This window comes from Sorex fumeus, unplaced genomic scaffold, assembly GCF_029834395.1.
Source record: "Sorex fumeus unplaced genomic scaffold, SorFum_2.1 ptg000002l, whole genome shotgun sequence".
In the NCBI taxonomy this organism is placed as follows: domain Eukaryota; kingdom Metazoa; phylum Chordata; class Mammalia; order Eulipotyphla; family Soricidae; genus Sorex; species Sorex fumeus.
The window spans coordinates 9,772,958-9,794,162 of NW_026606059.1; the positions used below are offsets into that span (position 1 = coordinate 9,772,958).

A 21,205-nucleotide genomic window follows, 5' to 3' on the forward strand; every position below is an offset into this window, starting at 1 on the left:
GAGAGAGGAAAAGAAAGAAAGAAAGAAAGAAAGAAAGAAAGAAAGAAAGAAAGAAAGAAAGACAAGGAAGGAAGAAAGGAGGGAGGGAGGGAGGGAGAGAGAGAGAGAGAAAGAAAGAAAGAAAGAAAGAAAGAAAGAAAGAAAGAAAGAAAGAAAGGGGAGAGAGAGAAAGAAAGAGAGAAAGAAAGAAAGGGGAGAGAGAGAAAGAAAGAGAGAAAGAAAATGAGAGGCCTTTGGGATCTTGATGGAGGGAAGCAGGCATTCTGGTGATGGGTGTGTTGGTGTTGGAATGTGACCGCATAAAACAATCATTAACAATAAATAACAGTACCTCACTAAATATATAAAAGCCAATTCCTTCCCTAGTGCTATTTTGCATTGCAAACAAATACTTAACCTGAAGCTGTATCATGTGGCAATGTGTAAATGCACTTTCCTGAATTCCACAGTTCTTCATATAAAGTCTAATCAACAATTTTGATAAAGGGTTGAGAAATCAGCATTTACGAAGTAAGTCCGTAGAAGAGGAAGATGATTGGTACTCACAGCACAATAACAATGTTCTAGATCTTGGCTTTATTGATTATGTTCTCCTTTGTCTATGTTCTGACCTTTTCTTTCCTGTGAAGTTTCTCTAAGACACATGGCCCTTACTTGTTTGTAAACATGTGTATAGCACTTTCAACGTGCCTGACACTACTCTACATGCTTCACACATCCCAGCTCATTTATTGCTCACACGAGGCTCATCCCTGTACATGGTGTACCGAGAGCCTAGCTTCTAGCACCGACCCCAAAGCAAAACTGGTCTTGTTAGATTTGGATGGTGTAGCCATAGAATTCTTGTACCCACATACAGCTGTGTTCTCCCTCCTGAGGTCTTCCTGTCTCTTAGAAAACAGGGACTCTTAATGAGCTCAGTTTATGCTACTTCCATTTAAGGATCTGATTTTTCTTTTGACCCCTACCCACATTATTTCAGCTGCCTTGCAGTGGAAGTGTATATGCTTTTTGAGTTCTGTCAACTTCGAGTGAAACTGCTTTGGAACCACGTTAATATCTCTCATTATAATCAGTTAAAAACTGAAAAAAAAAGTTCCTTTTTTGCTGTGTCTACTTAATGTCAAATAAGTAATTTCAATGCAGCAAGCTCCTAGTATGCATTAATTATGAGAGATGTCTGCTAAGTGCTGGAGAGAATGCTAAGAGAAGGACAGTATCTTTGCCTTTTGAAACCATAACACTGTTAAGGAACATAAATATGAATAGCAAAATTTCTAGTATTAGGTGAAGTATGTATATATATATATATATATACGTCTGTATATATATACACATATGCATATGTATATATTATCACAAAGTATACAAAAAGTCGAGCATCCTCCACCCAGATCCTCCAAATTCCAGTAGGCGGGGGTCACACCCACCACCTGGCCCCCTGGCGCCGTGTAATCCCATCAACGGCCAAGACTCAGAGACTATAAAATCCAGCTCCCGGAACCGCGCGACATCTTATGAGGACATCTTTTTATGACATCTTATTATCTCATTCCTACTTTGGACAAACTTGCAGGCTATCGAATGTAGCCTGCCCACAGGGCAGAGTCTGGCAAACTCCCCGTGGCGTACCAAATATGCCAAACACCAGTAACAATGATGGGTCTGATTCTCCTAAAGGGGCTTGAATATAATCTCAGGGCTAGGATGAAAGAGACGTTACTGGGGCCTGCTCGAGGCAATCGACGAATAACAGGATGATGAAATGAAATGAAATACAAAAAGTTCTGTGGGATTAAGGGGAAAAGTATGCCTACAAAGTGCAGATGGAGGAAAGTGAGACTGTGTTTGGGGAATGGCACAGGGGTTCTGTACTCCTGGAGCAACAAAGTGTCCAAGGCAGTAGAGACCTTGGGATTTATGATGTGTAAATACCTCTCAGTCTTGGTAGAACTCATGATGGAGGCAATGGGGAAGACATGGCATCATCATAGCCATCATCGTCATCGTCGTCGTCGTCCTCCTCCTCCTTTTCCTCCTCCTTTTCCTCCTCCTTCTCCTCCTCCTCCTCCTTTTCCCCCTCCTCCTCCTCTTCCTCCTCCTCCTTCTCCTCTTACTCCTCTTCCTCTTTCTCCTCCTCCTCCTTTGGTTGATATCGTTAGAATGGGGCTTAAGGGAATTGTTTAATTTAATTTATTTCTTTTGGCAAGAGAAAAGACATTTTAATTTATGTACGTATATACGTGTTTACAGAAAATTGTGACTCAAGGAAGCAGTTGGCCTTTGAGGGTTCGATGCCATCTTAATTGAGAGTAAGAGATAAAAAAGGGCACTAGGGAAAACAAATGACTTTTAGGGGAGATAAGTGGGCCCTTTGTAAAAAAAATATTTCTCAGCCTCCACCCCTCCTTTTTTTTTTCTTTTTCTGTGACCCCTTTCTGACTTTATTTCCTTCCTATTGTTCCCCTGTGCTACTTGTTGGCCTCTTGTCTGAGCTATGGGCCACATTTACATGATCTTCTCTCAGGAGATCACAGGCGCCCCAAATTAAGAAATGCTTCTATTTTTTTATAGGATGATAGGAATCTATCTTCCTTGGTTTTAAAATGTAAGAGGTAAAAATCTATGATAGATGACTTTTTGATTGCTCTGTTTCTAGGCAGGCAATAAGTGGATTTCAGAAAAAAATAAAACACCATAATTAATGAAATTTTCACATCGTTCCAATGAGGCAAATCCTAATATTCTCATTTAGCAAATGTCTACATTAAGGATGGAATTGTCTTTCATAACAGGTTCAGTATAATATAATATGTCAGTAGGTAATAAAGGTCAGTAGGTAAACAGCCCGGATCTGTGTTTCCTTCTATAACTATTTGGGTGAAAATATATCACTAAACAAAGAAAGAAGAAAATCCATAGACATATGCCTTGACCCTGTTAAGAGAAAACAAAGAACATGTCCAGAAAAAGTTAAAGTCTGTTTATAGGATGATAAGGTGATAGCTCAAGTGGTCAAGTTCATGTTTAGCATGTAACTGATGTTTAGTTTGACCTCTGGTACCACATGCCTCCCCCCTTTGTATTATTGTTGGGGAGCCTTATATTTAAAGAGTTTAAGAAAGAAGTTAATACAGGGGGGATTTCCTGTGACCTCAGTAACTTAGATGATTATCTGAGTAAGTCATATTCAATACCAATTGATTTGAGATGTAAAATGCTTTGGGGCTGAAGATTAGACATTTAAAAATCTTCACTTTGAATATAGAAACTCATGAAACTTTTCACATAATGCTATTGTAACAGTTTTTATTGGTTTTATTGTTTTTATTCTTGTCTCTTCATTGAATATTATTAATAAAATAAAATTCATCTCAAGTAAAATGAATGTGATATATACATTCAAATGTCACTATCCACAGGTTTGCTTAATGGCTTTTGCATCATTCCATATTTTTAGTTTTATTCATTCTAGTACTATATATCTCTACTTTATAGGTAAACTGGGCTGGAGCAATAGCATAGCGGTAGGGCATTTGCTTTGCACGCAGCCAACATGGCCGACCCAAGTTCGATTCTTCCACCCCTCTCTGAGAGCCCGGCAAACTACTGAGAGTATCTCGCCTGCATGGCAGAGCCTGGCAAGCTACCCGTGATGTATTCGATATGCCAAACACAGTAACAACAAAGTCTCCAATGGAGACGTTACTGGGCCCGCTCGAGCAAATTGATGAACAACGGGAGGACAGTGACTTTATTACAAAATAAAATAAAATCTACAGAAAATATCTAAGTCTGGCATAAAGAATTGTAGAGCAGGGGCTGGAGCGATAACACAGCAGGTAGGGCATTTGATTTGCCCGCAGCCAGCCCAGCTGAGTCGGGTTTGATTCCTCCACCCCTCTTGGAGAGCCCGGCAAGCTACAGAGAGTATCTCGCCCGCAGGGCAGAGCCTTGCAAGCTACCCATGACGTATTCGATATGCCCAACACAGTAACAACAAGTCTCAAAATGGAGACGTTACTGGGTCCACTCAAGCAAATCAATGAATAATGGGAGAACCATATAGGTAAACAAAAGGTAGTAAGACTATGACAGTAGGAACTCTAAATAAAATGCTATAGTTTTATAACATTTGTTATCTGATGATCATTGAGCTAATTCTGAGACCATGAATAAAAGAAAGGAGTGAAATTATTTTCCATTCTGTGATGCAGGAGCAGCCCAAGAGAGGAGTAGTGTCTTACTTATCTTCATGTCTCATTGCTTCGCATAGGCCAGAGCACATATTGAGTGATCAAAATACTTTGTTAGCGGCTATAGGTCAAGAAATAAGGTCCTGGGTGGAGCTATAGTACAGAGGGTAGGGCGTTTGCCTTGCACGCAGCCGACCCAGATTCTATTCCCAGCATCCCATATGGTCCCGCGAGCACCTCCAGGAGTAATTCCTGAATGCAGAGCCAAGAGTAAACCCTGTGCATTGCCGGTGTGACCCAAAAAGCAAAAAATAAATAAATGAATAAATAAAAGAAATAAGGTCCTTAAAAAGGACAAGAAGAAGCATGTTGGTAAGGATGTGTAGCAAAGGGAGCTATTATGGATTGTTGGTGGGAATGTAAATTGGAATAGCCATCATGTAAATGGTATGCAGGATCTTAAAATATTAATATATACTCTCATTCTCATTGTCACATTATTCCCTAGAGTCAAGGGTTGGAAACAACTAAAGTGGGCATCAGTGGGTAATTAGATAAAGATGCGCTGTATATGTACACAGTCTTCTAGGCAGCTCTACAAAAAGATGAAATCATGCCATTTACAATGATATCGATGGGACTATAGTGTATTATAAAAAGTGGAATAAGTTAGAAAGAAAAACACCAATTTATCTTACTCTTATGTGGTAGGAGAAAAAAAATGGAGCAAAGCAAAGCCTCATCAAACTTTTAAACTAGTGGTTCTCAACTGCTGGTGCTCAGGTGCCAGTTCTCAGGTGTTACAAGCCATTGTTAGATGGACTCGAAAACTAAATTCATGGTTGCTAGAAAGTGGGAAGCCTGGTGAATAAATTAGGTAACGGAGATCAATTGCATAGTGAGAAATCCAACATCAAAAGTATGTTAACAGAGTGTAGTATATATAAATATTAATCTATACGTTTGTATGCCTGAAATATATGTGTTGCTATAAATCAATATTATTTTAATTTAAAAAAAAAAGAAAGAAATCATGCCCTTAAATAGGTAGAGACTTGTCACGTCTACAACACTAATAAATGAAAGTGTGCCACTCAAACCCTAGTTTTTTTTTTTGTTTGTTTTTTGCTTTTTGGGTCACACCTGGCAAAGCACAGGGGTTACTCCCAGCTCTGCACTCAGAAGTTACTCCTGGCGGTGCTCAGGGGACCATATGGGATGCTGGGAATTGAACCCGGGTTGGCCGCGTGCAAGGCACACGCTGTGCTATCTCTCCAGCCCCTCAAACCCTAGTTTTGAGTTTCCATTGGCACTGTCCTTTCCACCCCATTGTGTAGTTGTTTAGGTTTATCTACTCACAGTTCACCCAACAAAACTTGGTAGTCTTTCACAGAACAGATCCTACACTTTGTACTAAGAACAAAAAGATGGAAATCATGATCCTGTCTCAAATTTGTAAAATTAGTGAGAAAAATTGTAAGTTAATGTGACACAATGTGACTTGTAATACATTGAGCTATAAATTATACCAAAATTGGTTGCATTTTATAAAATGTTAGCTGTTCAAAGTGCTTCTTAAGTGGGATGTTATTTTAACTTTCTAATACTCCCAACAGATAGATACTATTATTATCCCCACTTTACAGATAAGACATGTTGCCAAAGTTTGTAAATGTAGCAAGCGCAGTAGGCTGTCTGGCTCTGAGGCTATTCAAATACAGTCCTCTTATCTCTTGGTTATTGTTGTGAAGACAATGAAAACCAGGGCTTCATAAATTACTATCTGTTGGAGTCACCTGGGCAGCTTTTCAAACTCCCAAATGCTCAGTTGACAAATCACAGTTGTGGGAGTAGGAGCCAAGTATCAATATTGTAAAAAGATTTCTAGGTGACAAGGACAGCAGAGACAAGGGCCAGAAAGATTGCTCCACGGTTGGAAACCTGCTTCGTGAGCTGGGGAGAAGGCAGCTGGGATAGAGAAGGGATCACTAAGTCAATGATGGTCAGAGAGATCATTCGGGACGGGAGATATGTGCTGAAAGTAGATAAAGGACTAAACATAATGGCCTCTCATCTGTATTGCAAGCCATAATGCCCAAAAGGAGAGAAAGAATAAGAAGGAAATTGCCACAGAGAAAGGAGGTGGTGGTGGGGGCTGGCGGGAGAGATACTGGGAACACTGGTGGTGGAAAATGTGTACTGGTGTGGGGATGGGTGTTCGATCATTGTTTGACTAAAACTCAATCATGAAAGCATTGTAACTTTACAATTAAATTAAATTTTTAGATTTATTTTTAATTAATTTAATTAAATTTAATTAATTTAAATTTAAATTTAAAATTTTTATTAATTTAAATTTTATTATTAGATTAATTTAATTAATTTAAATTTTAAATTTAATTTAAATTTTCAAAATAAATAAATTAAATTAAATTAATCACTGTCACTGTTCTCCTGTTATTCATCAATTTGCTCAAGCGGGCCCAGTAACATCTCCATTGGAGACTTTGTTGTTACTGTGTTTGGCATATCGAATATGTCACGGGGAGCTTGCCAGGCTCTGCCCTGCAGGCGAGATACTCTCCGTAGCTTGCCGGGCTCGCCGAGAGGGGCGGAGGAATCGAACTCGGGTCGGCCATGTTGGCTGCGAGCAAGGCAAACACCCTACTGCTGTGCTAATTGTAAATTAATTTACAATTAAATTTTTTAAAAAGATTGTAAAGATATATTCTGACAGTGATTCAATTTAAAAAAAACTAAAAAAAAAAAAGATTTTCGGGTGATTCCAGATCACATAAAGAGCCACACCAATGTAAGATTCCCTCCCACCCAACCTCACTTCCCGCCTTCCCCCTTTCACTATGTTCTCAATTGATCAGATTCTAGAGGTTCAAAGTCAGGAAAGTATGGATATCAATTTCAGTCTGTGAAAGTCTATTGTGTCTCAGAATCACTTGGTGTGGTGTTATGAGTCCATCTTTGATGAGCAGAGTCATTATCACGGTCACAGGTGAGGCTCTTCATGCTTCCTTCAGGAATTTATTTACAAAAAGTCAGTTTCCTTTAAAAAAACAAAGCCAGGCATAGAGAAATGGAAACTTATTCTTGACAATGAACCCTAAAAATCGAGTTTGTGGGTCTTCAGGAAATGATTTTTAGTGTTAACATGATAGAAACTCTGTATCATCTGGAGTCTGCAAGGAGTAAAGAAGGGGGATTGATTGTTTTTCAAAGAAAAAACCAAAAGGCATAAATTATGTGCTAGGAAGATAAAGCAAGGGATTTGATATTGGATGGTAGTACTATGATTTTAGAAAAAAAATCTCAACAAAAGAGTAAGGTGATGAAAGCTGAAAGATATTAAAGTGGATTACGCATTTGGATGTTTGAAAATAATTTGAAGTGTTGGTTGTTGGTATATTTCTTGCATTACAATGTTCACACGGTTTTCTCTGACCTTAACTCATATTCGGACCCTGGGCTTCGTGCCTAACACAGAGAGACTCTAGACTAATAATCTGTGACTGATTCTATTTTTTGTTTTGTTTTGTTTTGTTTTGCTTTTCCCGTCACACCCAGCGATGCACAGGGGACTTTGTGCTCAGGAATTACTCCTGGTGGTGCTCAGGGGACCATATGGGATGCTGGGAACCTAACCGGGTTCATCCGCATGCAAGGCAAACGCCCTACCTGCTGTACTGTTGTGCTCTAGTCCCCGATTCTAGTTTTTAAGGAGAGGTTTTTATAGTTCCTTTTAGGCAACATCCAAATTGGTACTTCCAAGAAATTCTGAATAGTGACTTCGTTCTAAGAGTGACTTTTGTTTTATTGGAAATAAAGGAGTGCATGGAAAGAGTAGATGGACACTTCCAGAAAGACCAGAGTGTTTAGGGCTGGACTGGGAGGGAATCGTGAGCATAAAAACTTGAGGTTCTTTGTCGAACAGAAACTTCAGAGGTGAATGAGCCCACAAGTGGTCCCAATGAGGAAAACGTGAGGGGTGAGATTTAAATGGGAAAACAAGATGTGAGACTGTTAACTAAATATCCGAATTGGGTTGAAGGTTTAAGAACGCCATTCAACACATATCTGGTTTGATGTTATAACCAGAAGAAACCCTTCCCTTGTGGCGTAGAAGTTAGAACCTCTTTAATTATTTATTTTTTCCATTTCATCATCATTTCATCATCCTGTTAATCGTCGATTGCCTCGAGCAGGCCCCAGTGACGTCTCTTTCATCCTAGCCCTGAGATTATATTCACAGCTCTTTAGGAGAATGAGACCCATCATTGTTACTGGTATTTGGCATATTTGGTAGGCCACGGGGAGTTTGCCAGACTCTGCCCTGTGGGCAGGCTACATTCGATAGCCTGCAAGTTTGTCCAAAGTAGGAATGAGATAATAAGATGTCATAATAAGATGTCCTGATAAGATGTCGCGCGGTTCCGGGATCTGTATTTTATAGTCTCTGAGTCTTGGCCGCTGATGGGATTACATGGCGACAGGGGGCCAGGTGGTGGGTGTGACCCCCGCCTACTGGAATTTGGAGGATCTGGGTGGAAGATGCTCGACTCCAAATCGAGTAGGCTTGGAGGTCTCGGCCCCGGAACCCGCGTGGCTTTGTCCCTCTGCCAGTACCTTCATGTGTGCGGAGAGTGGTCTCAGCATGGTGGTGGCTGGTCCTGGAGGTCTTCGGCTGCCGTAGCCCTGGTCGGGGCGGGGAGGAAAGCTCAACCCGCTCCCCTCCAAGGGACTCCGGGAAGGAACACCCAGGCGCGGAGCAGAGACTGCACTGTTCTCGTCCGGGATCTGGATTTTATAGTCTCTGAGTCTTGGCCGCTGATGGGATTACACGGCCCATTATTTATAAGCACTAGAAAACTCAGCTCCCTAGCTTTTCTTACCTAAGAAGTTTTTGTTATTAGGTACATAGTCATCAAAAAACACAACTAAGCATGGGATTTACAGTAGAAAAGCAACATTATTTTCCCTCCAAGAAATATCAACTAAGGGGCATTATTGTCACATGGAGCACTGAAGCACTGTAGCATTGTCCTCTCACAACAAATTGTGAGACTTGTTGTTACTGTTTTTGGCATATAGAATACGTCAAGGGTAGCTTGCCAGGCTTTGCTAAGCGGGCAAGATACTCTCAGTAGCTTGCTAGGCTCTTTGAGAGGAGGAATCAAATCCCGGTTGGCTGCGTGCAATCGCTCCAGCCCATCACATGGAGTAAAAAGAAAAATATTTCGAAGATGTTTATTTTTAAAATTATTTGGAATGTGTGTGCAGAGGGGAGGCAAAGAGGTGGTGGTGATTGGGCCTCACCTGGCAGTGCTCAGGGCTTACTCCTGGCTCTGTGCTCAGAGATGACTCCTTGTGGTGCTTGGGAGACCATATGCTATGCTGAGGATTAAACCTGGGTTGGTTGTGTGCAAGGCAAGCGCCTTATCCCATTACTATTTCTTTTTTGGTGCTAAAAAGAAAAACATTGTGTAATGTCAAGAACACAAGATTCAAAAATTAGACCAAGAGAAATAGCCATAGCATCATTCTGGATGTCCAGGAATGTAAGATGTATGTCTAGCCTGTGGTATATTTCATCCTATATGATACAATTCATTTATAATTCATCTTTCTGCTTATTTTTCCTTTTTGGGGTCACACACAGCAATGCTCAGGGGTTACTCCTGGCTCTGCACTCAGAAATTACTCCTGGCGATGCTCAAGGAACCACATGGGATGATTGGAATTGAACCCGGGTCGGCTGCATGCAAGGCAAATGCCGGTCCTGCTGTACTATTCCACCAGCTTCCCTCTTTCTGTTTTCTACTAGGTAATTAATTTTAATTAATTTAAGTTTTATTTGTTTTATTTTTGATGCGCCACCTTAGCTGGGCTTGCGAATCTGGGGGCCACTTCCTGTTGCTCCTCAGCCTAGCAGTTCGATGCTGGGCCTTCAATGTGAAAGACTTGCTCTCCCCTCTTTGAGCTACATCCCCTGACCCAGGCTTCCCTTTGAAATCACGGTTCCTTATAAGTTTAGACCATCATGTCCTTTTCCATGTGCTATACTTTCTGACCTCTAGGAAGGGTTTTCAATATTGACTGGTAGATGGAATTTTTTTTTCGGTGCATTTAGGAAGAGAAATTTTCCTATTTCTACTTAGGCATCAGCATCTTTGGTTAGAAGCAATTTCCCTTTGAGGAATACATGGGTGGGGCAGAATTATTCAACATTCGACACTTCTCCAAATTCCAAAATTTCCAAACACTTCAAAATTTCCTATATTTCATAATAGGAAATAGAACATTAATTCTAATATCCCTGAACCAGGGGTCAGATTCTACACCATATTACAGCTTTGTCTGAGGTACAAAAAATAAGTTCTTGTTTCTGTAATTAATATATCTCTTCTTCCACCAGTTCATGCACACACACACACACACACACACACACACACACACACACACACATACATACAGTCAGGCATTCAAAACCATATCTTTAAATGGTTCATCTGGAGTCCTGCATTCTCTGGTATGGTAGAACCATGTAAATTTGCAACTGAAAGATTTTATAACTCTCAGAGCCAAGTGATCAAGTAATAGGTTTGATAAACTATCCTATTATGTTAACTAATGGTGAAGATTAGGGCCCAGTAATAGTTTTCATATGAGCTATTTCTCTAGAGAAAATATCTTTTGACTTGTTACTCATATCATTGATAGTTCTCATGTGAATTTGAAATGATATAGGAAGAGATGAAAAATTTAACTGTGACGATTGTAGAGATCTCTGACAGCTGACAGCCACTGCATCTATCACTAACCTTTGATTTATCTGAATTACAAAAACAGTCATCTCATTTTCTACGTGTAGGTTCAACAGTGAAACCAAAATACTTAGGGTCATGAACATTTTCTTTCTTAAAAATGAAAAGATAGGAAGAAAATGTTTTCCCTCTTTCTCCCTAGAGTCCCGATCATGAATAAGTTATTTTTGACCTGAATAAGAAACTTAGAAATGTGAAAATAAATAGGAATGGCCAAAAGCAAAGGAAGGTAGAATTTTGGGCTAGTAAATGAGTTAGTTGCTCCCTGTCATTCCTCAAAATAAAGGCATCTTTTAAGGGTTATGAGAACTCCAGTGGTTTTTGGAAAATCTTTGGCAAATGTCTGAAAATATGTTTCAAATGTTTTCAACTCAAACAAATTAAGAACATATCTTTTCCCTGGCACTTTCCTCCTCCTTTTTAAAGGATATGTGTATTTTTCAAGGAAATTTTAGGCATGTGGCTTTAATTTTCACTTAACTCATCCTGATATTGTTTCATAAGAGTCATTCAATGACTGAAAATCCTCATGAGCCTTTTTTAAATAAAAAACTTAAACAAACTTTATTTCTTAGAAATAGGAAGTCAGAGAAACCAGAGCTGAAAAGGAATAAGCAAGTCAGAAAGGTTTTTGCCTGCTCTAAGTTGATCAGCTCTGTTCTATTTTCTTGAAGCGAGTCTTAACTCCCTGAAGTCGGGTACTTTTGTGGAAAGATTGTCTATTTGAAATTGTATTCTCTTGCTATGGGGTGTGAAGAAAATCATCAGAACCTTCTGCACACATGTTAATGGTACCACACATCATTCTAGTGACCAGAAACAGTTCTAGCCTTAGAAAGTCACCAGCATCCATTATCTTTGAGAAGGTTTTTAATGACTACTTGTATTTCTTAGGTAATATACTGAATACTGTACTGAATAGTATACTGAAAATCTCTGTAGTTCAACTGGTCTGTGGATGTTCCTCTTTGTGATGAACTGGAAATAGTATTAAATTAGAATTTCTAGATTATTTTCTAAAATAGTTTCCTATTGCTGTTCATTTCAATGTATACTGCACCAATGCAGTTTTACAATATTCTAATACTTTCCTCTTACTTTTCCTGAATACCTTTGAGAGATAACATGTGCCAAAGAAGAAATATGGGAACACACTCATTGGGTATATAAATGTAGGAATGCATAAGCACATGTATATATATATATATATATATGAATAAATTGTGTCTTGTTTAGTCTATCTAGAGATTTTTATTAAGATTTATAATAATCCAAGAATTATCCAAGAGATTAGGGATGAAAATTTGAAAAAAGACAAAACTTCTGACTTCAGGGTGTTCAAATCACAGAGGAAATAGGTTAACAAAAAGGTAGAAGCAAATACAATGAGGGGAATGTATTGGAAACTGGAAGAATGATGTTTTCAACACTGCAAGATAACAAGACGTGTAGGAGGTAGAGTTAGAGTGGGGTCTTACGTAATGAGATCCTCATCATGCAGACAGGAGCAGGTCAGTCTAAACTGAAGGGTAAGTAGGAACGGAGTCATGAAAGTGAAAACATCCATCCCATTTGGAGCCTAGCCAACCGTTTGGTTTGACTGGGCTGAAATGAGAGATGGAGGGAGGGAGACTCAACATAGGGTCTTGGAGGCCATAAAAAGGACTTAGACATTTTTACCAAAGATCATGGCGGTGAAAACATGATTTTTGCTTTTTAGAGAAAACCTGGGCTGGAGTGATAGCACAGCAGGTAGGGCGTTTGTCTTGCACACGGCTGACACGGTTTCGATTCCTCTGTCACTCTCGAAGAGCCCGGCATGCTACCAAGAGTATCCCGCCCCCACGGCAGAGCCTGGCAAGCTCCCTGTGGCGTATTAGATATGTCAAAAACAGTAACAACAAGTCTCATGATGGACATGTTACTAGTGCCTGCTTGAGAAAATCAATGAACAATGGGAGGACAATGCTATAGTGCTACAGAGAAAATCTACTCTGGTGGCTTTACAGTGAACAAATTTGGAAGAAAGTTTCAGAATGAGATTCAAAGAAAGTTGGTCACAGATAATTTTGTAAAAGCCTGAGTGAGAGGTCCAAGGAGAGAGCTCTCGGGACTGGTATGTGTACTGTCCATGCAGAAGCCCGGGTCTCATTCCCAGCACCTCAAGGAGCTACCTTTATGCACGCAGTCAGGAACAGCCCTTGAGTGCTGCTGGGTGTGGAAATGGAGGAAACATCTGGTCAGAGATGACTAGTACCTAAATTAAGGCAACATCTCTGAAGAAGTGTTCTAGGAATATCTTCGGGAGAAGGTATGGAATGTGTATGAAGATGATGGAATTCTGGATAGAAAGCACAGGGTTTGTTTAAGGTGTAGGTAAGAACACCCTCATACCCAAATCGTCGGGCCAAATCTTGAAGTCAGTTTTGATAGATGTTTGTGAGTGCGATAGAATTTGTAGCAGTTGTTCTTGATGAGATCATTTCTTTGACAGAACTTTGACCAAATTTCCAGAGACAAGATGGGTCTATTTTCACACTTAGAGCCATTGGCCCTCTCAGAACCACTTTATCACATCCTTGCCATGATACTGATTCAAAAGACTGTGTTCCCTTGTTTTTACAGTTCTTGTGTTTCTTTTTTTCAATCTTTGTTCAAGGAGGCTGTTATGGGAGCTGGAGAGATAGCACAGTGGGTTGGGTACATTCTTGCACGTGGCAGATCCAGGTTCAATCTCCAGCACCTGTATAGTTCCCAATCCACCACCACGAGTAATCCCTGAGCACAGAGCCAGAAGTAAGCACAATCAGAAGTCACCAGACTTGTGGGCATGACCTCAAAACAAAGCAAAAGGGAGGCTGTTATGGATGTGAAAGGGGGTTAATTATGTCACCAATTTTACATTCTTCATGACATTAGGGCTGGAGCGATAGTACAGCGGGTAGGGCATTTGCCTTGCACACAGCTGACCCAGGTTCGATTCCTCTGTCCCTCTTAGAGAGCCCGGCAAGCTACCGAGAGTATCCCACCTGCACGGCAGAGCCTGGCAAACTTCCCATGGTGTATTCGATATGCCAAAAACAGTAACAACAGGTCTCACAATGGAGACATATTGGTGCCCGCTTGAGCAAATTGGTGAACAATGGGATGACAGTGCTACAGACAGTGCTACATGGCATTGATTCTGTAAGAATGTGATATACCTCAGCACTCCTGTTCTACGATGCTAACTTTGTTACAGTGTTCTACTTTTGTCACTGCTCCTGAATTATAATACATTTGATAGGAATTCTGTTCCTAATATTATCTGGAATAAAATAATTTATTAGTTTTTACTAATATTGGAGTGCTACTTATTGAGGCAGTGTAGGCAGAGGATTCTGACACTTCTTCACTGCATTGTCTCCAAATCTCTAACCCAAAGTGCTTTCTCGTAGATACAAAAGCAAAATACCATTCTCTTCGCTTTTGAAATCTTGCCCTGAAACAAGTATGTTACTTAACATGTTCTCACATTACTATTCACCTCTGGGAGTGTATCTCATAAGGGATTGTTTTTAAAGTTCCTTTTATCAAAGTGAGATATTTGTCAGTGGTACAAAGTTAAGAAATCAGTAAATATTAATCAAATGGAGAGTTTCTCTGTATATATATATGTATATAGTTATGATGGTGGTTGTAATAATATGGATATGTGAGTCAAATATATCTGGTTTCAAATTTTCTTTCAATTTTAATTTAATATAGACTTTTAGACTTCCTAAAGCCAAGTTTACCCTACTCACTGTACTATCTGTCCAGTCCCATAACAGCCTCCTTGAACAAAGACCAAAAGAAAAAAACACCATATATATATATATATATATATATATACACACACATATATAATGTACATGCACATTATATATTTATAAAGTGTCCTAGACATTGTTCTAAAAGTTTTATATATCTGTAAATATTCATTTAATCTTCTTGAAAAAATATTGAGTTAGATGCAATAATTATCCTTGGCTTTAGAAGTCAAGACTAAATAAGTGACTTGATCAACTTCCTTCACATATTTACTATGAATATTTAATAAAATAACAATTATTGCCTTATCCAGCTTAGACCTTCACACATATTAAATTAATGGTTAATATATATCCTTTGCTTTCATGTTGTAAGGTTCAGAGGGCTTGTTGGTAAGATCAAATAAACAACCGAAGAGACACAGTTTGAAAAGGAAATAATTTAAAATAAATAAAGGTAAAAGGTAAAGGTAAAGGCCCTCCCGTTGATCGTCGATTTGCTCGAGCGGGCCCAGTAACGTCTCCATTGGAGACTTTGTTGTTACTGTGTCTGGCATATGGAATACTCTCGGTAGCTTGCCGGGCTCTCCGAGAGGGGCGGAGGAATCGAACTCGGGTCGGCCATGTTGGCCGCTTGTAAGGCGAATGCCCTACCCACTGTGCTATCGCTCCAGCATTAAAATAAATAAATTAATTTTAAAAGATTGTTAGCATTGTCCATCAATAAGTCATCATACCAAAGATTCATTCATTCTACCACTGAGGAACTTTGTTTGGAGATAGCCAAATGAACACCAACCACATTTGAAAAGAATTCAAGTTCAAAAAGGCAGGATTTTTCTAACTGATATTACAGCACAAATCCTCATATATTTTGCACCCGCAGAATGAATTTGGTATTGTGAGATTTAAAATGGATTAATCCATCTTGCCCTAGTGGCATTAAAACTCAAGACCCATAGGTTGATGATACAAATCAACATATGCAATCTTTTTTCAAAGTGTTTGTTCTTGAGTTTGAAGAAGACAAATCCAAAAGATGGAGAGATAAAGATCCTCATCCTATATGAGGCTAACCTTTGCAGTGTTTCAACATATTTTTGTCTTATGAACAAATTCATAATTACTTTGTGTTTCAGCTCTTTTTAAGTCATCTGTATGTCATCAAGTAACTTTGAACTAAATCCACATTTTATCTCTGTCTTTCCATGTGCATTTCATTTCCTTTAACCACTGGTTTTGAAATCCTTTGCCTACAGCTTTCATATTTTTTGTTGTTTGAGGATAGGCAGAACTTCCCACACATAACTTGTCTACAAGGGAGGGATGTGTCTGTCTCTAGTGTTTACTGGTGGTTAGTGGGGGTTTTATCTAAGAAATATTCAGTTCTTTGCAACGAAGCATCAACATCCTTGTGGTATAAGCCTGTGTGTCTATTCTGTGTACCTTTCTCCCCCCCCCCATTTTGGCCCCACCTTCTTCTAGATGGCGGGAGGTGAGGTTTAATGGCTCCCCAGACGAGAGAAAGAATGACCTTCAGAGGACAGAAAGCAGGGAGAAAGGAAAGTGTGAGCAATATTCAGAGGGTCCTGCCTCAGCTCCCAGAATACTGAAGATATTTAGTATGATAAGACCTTGGGAGACACTGATCAACAAACAACAGTCAGAAAAATGGTACCCGTGTCCTTACAAAAAATCCCATAAAATTAAAATGGATACCATGTCAGTATCGGATCGGAGCTGCTCGGACAGGGGCTGAGCATCCTCCACCCAGATCCTCCAAATTCCAGTAGGCAGGGGTCACACCCAGCAAATGGCCCCCTGGTGCCGTGTAATCCCATCAACGGCCAAGACTCAGAGACTATAAAACCCAGCTCCCAGAAGTGACATCTTATTATCTCATTCCTACTTTGGACAAACTGGCAGGCTATTGAACATAACCTGCCCACAAGGCAAAGTCTGGCAAACTCCCCATGGCGTACCCAATATGCTAAATACCAGTAACAATGAAGGGTCTCATTCTCCTAACCCTGAAAGAGCCTTGAATATGGCACTTTTTAAAAAAATCTCAGGGCTAGGTGGAAGGAGATGTTACTGGGGCCTGCTCGAGGCAATCTACGAACAACAGGATGATCATGATCATCGTGACCATGTCAGTCGGGAGATTTTTTTGAAACTTTGAAACAGTGATTTCCCTCTCCCCACTGCTCCGTGGCTCCCATAAATTGATAATAGCTCTTATAATTTGCTTTAAAAATATTTCTTTAAAGGAAAAAAAATCATGGCTTAGATGTCTTTGCCCAGCTTTCAGTAAACACTTGCCAAATGAGTAAACTTTGTCTCCACATGAAAAAAAAATGTTGACAATTACAGAGAAAACTGAAACCAATATCTAGAAAGTAAACTATCTTTCCAAGGACCACAAATATAGGTACTACTTTAAAGACACTACTTTAAGTATACTGAGTAACATCTTACAAGTGATTACTTGGGTTAAAAAAATATCATTTATTTTCTTCATAACAAGGCAAAAATCAGTCTTGGATAGCTTAAATGAAATGGAACTAAAGAAAATTCTCAAAATTAAGGCAAAGAGAAAACAGAAGCAAAATTAATGGAGAACCCGATAGAAAAAAAATACTTACCTTATTATATATCTTTCAAATATATATGTATATAGCACTGTAGCACTGTAGCACTGTCGTCCCATTGTTCATCAATTTGCTCAAGCGGGCACCAGTAACGTCTCCATTGTGAGACTTGTTGTTACATTTTTGGCATATCGAATATGCCACAGGGAGCTTGCTAGGCTCTGCTTGCGGACAGGATACTCTTGATAGCTTGCCGGGCTCTCTGAAAGGGATGGAGGAATTGAACCTGGGTCAGCTTGTGCAAGGCAAATGCCCTACCCTCTGTGCTATCACTCCAGCCCACTTTGGCAGCAAATATACTAAAATTGAAATGATACAGAGAAGATTATCATGGCCCCTGAGCAAGGATGACATGAAATATATGTATATATTAGAAAATATATGTATAATATATATTATATATATACATATATATATATACACACACACACACACATATTTTATTTCTGTTGGGTCAGAACCATCAGTGCTCAGAGTTTACTCCTGACTTTGCACTAAGAGATCTCTCTTAAAGGGTTCAGGGGACCATCTGGTGTGCCAGGGATCAAACCTGGTCTTATGCAAGGTAAGTTTCCTACCCACTATACTATTACTTGCCCTTAGTAATTATTTAATAGCTATAAACCGCTTTGCATTAATTTTAAATTCTGTGTCTTATATTATTAACTTTTAATAGATTGATTATTTTTTTCCAAAACAGTAAGGTTAGAAATATGTACAGCAGGAATTACATACATCATATACCATATGTTTTTATATTTTTGGCACATATTTCTGTAAATGTGTCCACAGACATTGTTGTAGACTTTTTTTTATTTTATTAAACCACCATGAGATACATAGTTACAAAGTTGTTCATGATTGGCTTTTGGGTTTTGATCATACAATGTTTTAATACCTATCCCTTCACCAGTATATACTTCCCACCACCAATATCCCCAGTTTCCTCTCCCAGTATGCTTTAATGGCAGGCACTTTTCTCCCTCCCCTCCTTCCCTCCTTCCCTCCTTCCCTCCTTCCCTCCTTCTCTCTCTCTCTCTCTCTCTCTCTCTCTCTCTCCTTTTCGGCATTACGGTTTGCAGTACAGGTACTATTGTGTTTTCCTATTTGCACTTTAGGAAAGAGGAACATTGAGGACATGCTAAACACTAATGCTATGAATGAAATCTTCAAGTGACATTGTCACATATGCTGATCAACAACACTTTTATGTTTGAACATCTTTATTGTGCCTCATGTCATTACTAGTTGTATACAACCAGCCATACTTGGAAAGTTCCTGGTGGCATTGAAACTCTGAAGGAGAAAAACGGTGGGTACAACTATCTGCATAGGATTGATTGTGTCCAACTAAAGAGGGTTATTTAATGTCATTCAAATTTAACCACAGCATTAATACATCTCAAAAGACAGTTTAATGTCTTTCCAAGAGAGCTAGGAACTAGGGTTTTTCTATTGGTAGGAGTATCTAGATTATGTTTTGGACTTTGACACTCTTTTTAATTTTAGGAGCTGAGATTGCTGAATCAAGTTTCCCCAAGAACTTAGTGTTTACAATATTCTTAAAGTTGAAATTATTTTTTACACTAGTCAAAGTAATCACTTAAGGTTTTTAATATTCCAAAGTATGCATTTTCCCCCTCTTTCATGCATTAACTGATGGAAGGATGGGAATGCATAGTATATCATAGAAAAGAAAAATCTTATTAATAAAAGATTATGCACACAGAGATCAAGGAGATGAGATGGATGAAAAACTCTACTTTTTTATCCATTATGTTTTGAAAAAGGTGAACAGTGAGAACATGCTGAGAAATTGTGATGGGAACGAAACTTGAGGTGGCATTGTCGCATATAAAAATCAATAGCATCGGGGCTGCAGAAATAGCACAGCAGGTAGGGCATTTGCCTTGCACACTGAAGACCTGGATTCAATTCCCAGGATCCCATATGGTCCCCCGAGCACCGCCAGGAGTGATTCCTGAGTGCATGAGCCACGAGTAAGTACCCCTGTGCATCACTGGGTGTGACCCAAAAAGAAAAAAAATCAATAGCATTTCCTTTTATGTTTGGGCATATTTATTTTCTCCTGAGTGATCTTTAAGTTCATATTAATCCTCTCGGAATTGGGTCTAGGAAGGTGGTACCATCAGGTGTACCTCACAGCTCACAGCTAGCTCTCTCCTAGAGAATTCCTTGTGTGTGTGTGTGTGTGTGTGTGTGTGTGTGTGTGTGTGTGTGTGTGTTTGTCTGCCTCAGTCTTAAGCCTGTTGGCAGGTTCCTTTCATCTGGTTTCCCTCAAGCCAGGAACAGTTTCTTTTTGCTTCTGAGAACAGAGAAGACTCTCAGGATTCAATCTCAAACTGAAGCCTCTAAAAGATAATCTTTCTAAAGGACCAAACATGAGAACCTCTCAGTATCTGTACTGCAGACCATCATGCCCTAAAGTAGAGAGAGAGTATAGGGAAAGCTGTCTGCCATGGAGGCAGGTGGAGGGCTGGAAAGGGGGTGGATACTGGGGACATTGGTGGTGGAGTATGTGCACTGGTGGAGGGATGGGTGTTTGATCATTGTATGATTGAAACTCAAACACGAAAGCTTGTAAATGTATCTCACGGTGATTCAATAATATAAAAAAGATAATTTTTCTATTGATAAAATGGACTCTGAGGTGAACAGAGCATTAGTAAGTACCATATTCATACCACATGAAGGGAAGTTTCTCCTGTCCTTTAAAGGTGCTCTAACATTTCTTCCACACTGGTTTTAAAGCTACAAATTCCCTGGGATGTTGACTATCCATGAAGCTCTGTGTAGGTTCTTCAAATCTGAATGATAATCTAGCCAGACCGATTATTCTTGGTAAGGTTTCAGTTTGTTGAGATTTTGTACAATATCTTTTTATATTCTACCAACTTGTAGAGTCTCATTTGATAGATATATCTTCTGTGCTTTCCTTTGTATGTGAGTTCTTTGTTGATCTTGCTGCTTTCAGTATTCTGTCTCTATCTTTAACTTCTGTCATTTTTGAGTATAATGTATCTTACAGTTTCCCTAAGTGGGTCTATTTTCATTGGGACCTTTGGGACTCAGATCTCTGAGCCTGTAATCCCCAACTCTGGGAAGTTCCTGTCAATGATTTCTTTAATTATTGTTTCTTCACATTTGCCTTCCAGTTCTTCAGAGTCGTCCAATTATTCTTATATTGCTCCTTTTGAACTCATCCCATAGTGCCATAGGATGCTGTTCATTTCTTTTCAGACGATTTCCCACTGCCTGCTGTTGCCTAATGTCTTCCTTCTTCTCATCTTGGAGCTTTCCAGCCATTTGCTCGGCTTCAGTTGTCCTGATGTTCAGAGGTTCTATTAACAACTTTTTGTCTCACCTACCCTGTTCTTAGCCCAGAGGTTGCCCTCTGTTTTCTCCACCTGGGATGGTGAATCAGCAAGCAGAAGGTCATGAAGGAGCTCTGCCCTTAATATGATGCAGTTGGGTGTGCAGACTTCTGGAACAAACCCCAGAGGGAGGGGCTCTGCCTTCCCTTCAGAATCGTCCGGTGATGTCACCAGAGGTGAACTTCACCTGGGATGGTGGAGTAGTAAGCAGAAGGTCCTCACATCATGTTTTTGAAAGAATAGTAAAAACTCGATGATCACCTCAACCAGTGTCTCTAGAAAGACAAAGATTAAAGTTACAGTCACAGTAACAACAAAGTCTCTAATGGAGATGTT

The 21,205-nt window shown here is 39.5% G+C and overlaps 1 non-coding gene across 1 annotated transcript; it reads left to right on the forward strand.

The window, feature by feature from the left end:
• The first annotated feature begins 17,753 nt into the window (after positions 1–17,753).
• On the forward strand, positions 17,754–17,857 carry LOC130023010 (U6 spliceosomal RNA). Its single transcript, XR_008792357.1, has one exon. It is a non-coding gene; the product is annotated as a U6 spliceosomal RNA (small nuclear RNA).
• The last annotated feature ends 3,348 nt before the right edge of the window (positions 17,858–21,205 follow it).